This window comes from Ochlerotatus camptorhynchus, unplaced genomic scaffold (assembly GCF_037179485.1).
Source record: "Ochlerotatus camptorhynchus isolate MF236.1 unplaced genomic scaffold, CSIRO-AGI_Acam_v1.1 ptg000041l, whole genome shotgun sequence".
NCBI classification, from domain to species: domain Eukaryota; kingdom Metazoa; phylum Arthropoda; class Insecta; order Diptera; family Culicidae; genus Ochlerotatus; species Ochlerotatus camptorhynchus.
This window is the reverse complement of record NW_027040532.1, coordinates 2,214,679-2,220,218: the sequence shown is the minus strand read 5'-3', so window position 1 is coordinate 2,220,218 and position 5,540 is coordinate 2,214,679.

Genomic DNA, 5,540 nt, shown 5'->3' with positions numbered 1-5,540 from the left:
GAAATAGTTTTCAAAGTTAGAATATTTTAATATTTTAACTTTGAAAACTATTTCGTTTTTGGCAACTGAACTTGTGAAGCGAAATGTGCATATCATATCCAGGTCAAATGGAAACCAAATTGACCTTCTCAAATTTTCAAAGAAACTTAGCACAGTTGTGTGCTATCTTTAATCGTTCATATTTAAGTTGAAATTCGACCATTTTGAATATCACAAAAATCTTCAAATTTGCGTATTCGACATTTTTCTAAAAATCATAACACGAAACGTCACTTTCAGCCGAAATAACGTCTGAGTCAAAGTTGCGGGAAAATTTACAGTACTAAGCTAAAATAAACCAGCAACATTGTTGAATTAGTTTACATTCACCCAGCAGCGTTATTTTACCTATTTAGGTGGTTCGGTGGCAAACTTTGAGGGCACCTGCATTTCATGATGAAATTCTTTAAACCTAGGGAATCGGTTGAAATTTTCAAAGCAAGTTCACAAGATCCTTCCACAACAAAACAAATCATAAGAGCCTCAGATACCAAAGCAACAGTCGTTGACCAAATTCGAGAAAGTTAAACAGATCTTCCTTAACCATAGTACGGTGATAGAGGGTATGCTTCACCAAAGCGGCTGATCACCGTCCTAGTGCCAGTATGGTACTCTAAACAGAGCAGTGCACGATGATTCCCAAGCAACATAGGGGGTTAGGGCCGCCGTTGAAAATTGTTGACGTAGGACTACGTCTGTTATTTCTATATGGAACATGTAACATGTAACAAAATTATGAAAGATTTTGAACGTTAATAACTCAGCTGCCCCTGGGTCAATTTCAATAATTTTATCACCAATCGATCAGCAGCGAGCGAGCTGCAGCCGACATGAGCATCCATAGAAGGAGGAAGAAGCCGCACCCCTATTGATCGGAATCAGTAGCTCTTCGTGAGTCATTATAGGCCATCAGCTAGTATGTCAAGCGCGTCATACTAAAGAGTATAAACAGAGAGAACCCCGCTCAAATTCCTATTCCTACACAAAACACAAGCTCCTGCTGTAGCTAACAAATAAGATTTATTATATAACCCCACGTAGTCCTACGTCACCATTGTGTACAACCCCATAGGGCTGTACCTTGTAGTTTTTAAGTTGCAAATAATGAAGAAGGGAATACGGATCGGAACAATCGAAAAAGACCTACGCGATAAAAAAAAGCCTATGATTGGAAACTCGAAACATAGAACTGCAAATCCGCTCGGCTTCCCGGGTTACCGGTAGGTTAATCTATGACGAAATTCAACTACGCAACTTCGAAGTCGTAGCACTGCAAGAAATTTGTTAGACGGGACAAAAGGTTTGGAAATTTGGTATCGAGCGGCACCTTTCTACCAGAGCTGTGACCCCACCGACGAGCAAGAAACCGACTTTGTAGTGCTGGGTAATATGCGCCAACGCGTGACGGACTACCCATGCATCATTTGTTCATCGATTTTCAATCGACCAGCTATGGCAGATTATGCACGAATACAGTGACGATGGCTCGAGTGATGTGCGTTGTTCGAGTATCGGGGACGCTCTCGAGTTCCTTTGAATCTCAAAGGGGGTGACGGCAAGGTGATGAACTTTCGTGTCTGCTATTTATCATTGCCTTGGAAGATGCGATAAAAGTGCGGGCATAGACACGAGTGGCACGATCTTCAGGAAGTCCATTCAGCTTCTTGGCTTCGCCGATGATTTGGACATCATGACACGGAACTGTGAGATGATGGCGGAAAAGTACATCAGACTGAAGACTGAAGCCAGGCCGATTGGACTTCCATCATCACATCGAAGACGAAATACATGATAAGAAATCTTGACCTGCCCTGAGACTCTCACTAAACGTGTTTTGATTTTTTTTTCCGGAATGACTTCCAAGTTCCGTGAACCAGCCGTTAAAATCTCCTAAGCACACCGCAGCATCTATATTTTGAAACCCGAAGTAATAATAGTTTTTCGTAATGGGAGCTATAAGTCTTACGATAAAAATGCACTAAGTTATCGAACTTGAAGTAATACCGGATGTGTTCTTTAAGTCCAATGAACCAACGATTTTCAAAACAGGGCTACTTTGGCAATTTCGTGAAAGAATTCTTGTGCTGTTTTTCACAACATTTTTAGTATGTTGTGTATATGTTTTTGACAATAGTCCTTCGCACAGCTTTACTCATCACTGACATAAAGAACAATTTCATCACTGTCGGTTTATGCAACTGATTCGATAATTTAACAGTCAACCCTTCTTGGAAGCATTTTACCACCAATTTTCAATATGATAAAGGTGATCAATGGCTCATTGGAAGAATCATTGTAGATTTCTACAACAGCTAAAATTATTGAACAGTATTGACACTCGATTTAATATTTATATTGGTTAATCGATTTCGTCGGTGTGTTGAGAAATTTCTTCCACCGGGACGATACGAGTTGAATATGGAACAATCTAATGGCATCCCTTAATTCCAAATAATTTAAAAATCCATTGGATTTTCAGCATGGTTGATGTTCGCAACAGATGCCGCTAGTAAAAAAAATTACGGTGATTTACTTCGAATGCAGGAAACCGGACAATTTTGATGAGTGATACAAAATATCATTACACTCACGTGACACTCGTCTACGCATCAACCGACTATCACCAGTAATGGTCGCTGCTCACAAGCAAAACGTTACACTCGCTGCTGATGATGAAAAGCACAACGAAAACAGTGACGACTTCTGCAGTACGATCATGAGAAAAAGCGAAACGCCAGAATAAGATGGAAACAATGCCTACGCATTCCAAGTTCGTCTCGGCAGGCGCGAGTGTGTGAGTTACAAACAAAGCAGGCAACATTAAACGGAAGCTGATGGGCTCACTCACCAACACACTCACATAAGCAAACAAAGCAGCAACTGTTTCAAAACGAGCATAGATGAGTGTCGTGACTGTCGAATGACCAGATCGGTGATGGATCACAACCGAAGACGACATTCACCAGTTGCTTTTTACTTCTTTCGTCAACTTGATGGATGGTCATGGAGAGAGCTTCGACGAGCACATTGATAGGAATGTACCAAGCGTTACTACCATAAGCTGTTTGACGATCGTGATTGTGATAGGTCGCAACTCTGATTTTTATTTTCGTTAAATTAGATGCTTTTTCGAAAATAAAAATACATGGAACACCTAATAGCTTTAATTTTAACCGAACTGGCAATCAACCGAGGGGGACGACTCTATTTACGATGTAGAAAAGATTGTGTTTTGCTGTGGCTAGCTGCGCGCACGCTGAGTTGATAGAAAGAAGATTGATGACGATTCTGAAGATTTCCTGCAAAAAGATGATGCTCGATGCAAGTAGATGCGACAAATGAAAGAAGATTTTTCGAAGATTGATTCGCTAGTGTGAGATTTGTTGAGCATCCTAACTTGAGATTTAGGTGTGTCGCCCCCCTCGCGATCAACAGATGTTTTCTGTTTTTGCTTCTAAAGTCGATATTTTTGGAAATATGGTCAAATCTCCATACATTTTGTTTGTATATCTTTTAACCCATAGAAAGGTGGCACAACTGACAGCTTACATTAATCCATTATCCAATATAATAAGCATACATTCAGAGTACACACTCAGAATGCAAATTAACAGTATAAAACAATTAGGAACCTTCTGAGGGGGCACAAACCAAGCTGAAGCGGGTGCAAAACATCCCTGCCTCCCTCAAGGCCCAAGCGCAATGACGGCGGAAGCGGAACGGCAACGGCAGCGGAAAAGCCCGATCTGAGTAAGCCTATTTGCCGGATTGAAAACTAGTTAGATCCAAATCGACTTCGGTTAGGCATCTTGATGTCATTAGTGACAACTGTCAAACTTTCCGTTTCCGTTCCGCTTCCGCTCACATTGCGTTTGGGCCTTCACTTCTTATGCCAATGAGTGCGTTTCAGAAACTATCAATTGATTACCGTAAGCTGTCAGTAATGGCCGCACAATTATTGACAGCATGGCACCACCTTCAAATGGGGAAAATTTCTAGACCACAATTGAAATAGGCGGAACAACCAAACGTAAACAACGATAGAGTAAGTTTGCTCTTTCAGATGCTGGTGTTAGATTGCTTGAATGCGTTTTGGTTATCGAGAAATTTGCGTTTAAAGCCATTGTGTACGTTTGGTTGTTTCGCCTATTTCAAATGTTAATCTAGATTTTATTCAAAAAAAAAATGTATGAAGATTTTAAAAGTTTTGCAAAACCATCGATTTTAGCAGAAAAAGTAGAAAAAATATAAGGTCTATCTATTCTTCTTCTTCTTCGCTTTTCAAGCTTATTACATATCGCAAATTAGCTTATTGCGTGTTCTCAACTTAGTTTTCTACTAGATGCACTTCCACAGTTATTAATTGAGAGCTTTCGATGCCTGTGCCATTTTTGCATTGGTATAATTGTGTGGCAAGTCCAATCATACATACTTCTATGCCCAGGGAAGTCGAGAAATTTTCCAACCCGAAAAATACCTAGACCGGACCGGGAAATTGAACCCAGCCACCTCCAGCATGGTCTTGCTTTGCAGCTGCGCCTTTGCCGACTGAGCAAAGGGAGACCCCAAGGTTTATCTATATAGTTGGGTAAAAATTAAATCTATAAGTGTACCAAATATTTTTTTCGAATAAGGTCCTAAATCAATCACCGGAACTTTTTGATTTACTAGCGACATCTGTTGCAAAAATCAACCATGCTACTATTCCATTGGAAAGCAGCGAAAGGCGAAAATATGCTCGATTTTTGAAGTTAGCATCAATTAAATCCTATGCTCTCAAACTTCTAGAAGAAACTACTTCACCTATGTTGCCAAAAATGTTTCACAATTTAGTGCAAAAATGACCTAACAATAAGAATCAATACTCCCTAAGTGAATCCTGTTAAAAACTATTGAAAAAAATCTGTTTTAGAATATTTGCAGAGAATTCCTCGACGTGTGGTAAAAGGACGAAATATCATTTACAAATACCTCCTAGCGTGTAATTTCATCAAATGTAGCATAATTTTGAAAAAAAAAATATTATTTTGGTATACTTTCAGAAAATTTTAATCCAAGCATGCCAAAACCGCAATCCATCTGCGATAATTCCGGAGTGATTTGAGATTTGGGTGTAATTGCTTTTGTAAACAAACACGTCAATCGCCCATTTCTCGCGAATGAAATCTCAATTTCGAAAATTAATAGCACTATAAGGTGATGGAATTATTCCTCTTTCATTTGGCATAGCTTGTTTAACAGAGTGAGGCTTTATTCACGAGAAATCGGCGGTTGACGTGTTTGTTTACAAAAGCAATTACTACCAAATCTCAAATAACTCCGGAATTTCGGAAAACTTTGAGATTTGCACGTAATTGCTTTTGCAAACAAACACGTCAATCGCCGATATCTAGCGAATAAAAGCTCAATTTCGCGAACAAACTATACCAAATGAAAAAGGAATCATTCATATACCTGATTGTGCTATTAGTTTTCAAGATTGAGTTTGTTAACAAAAGGAA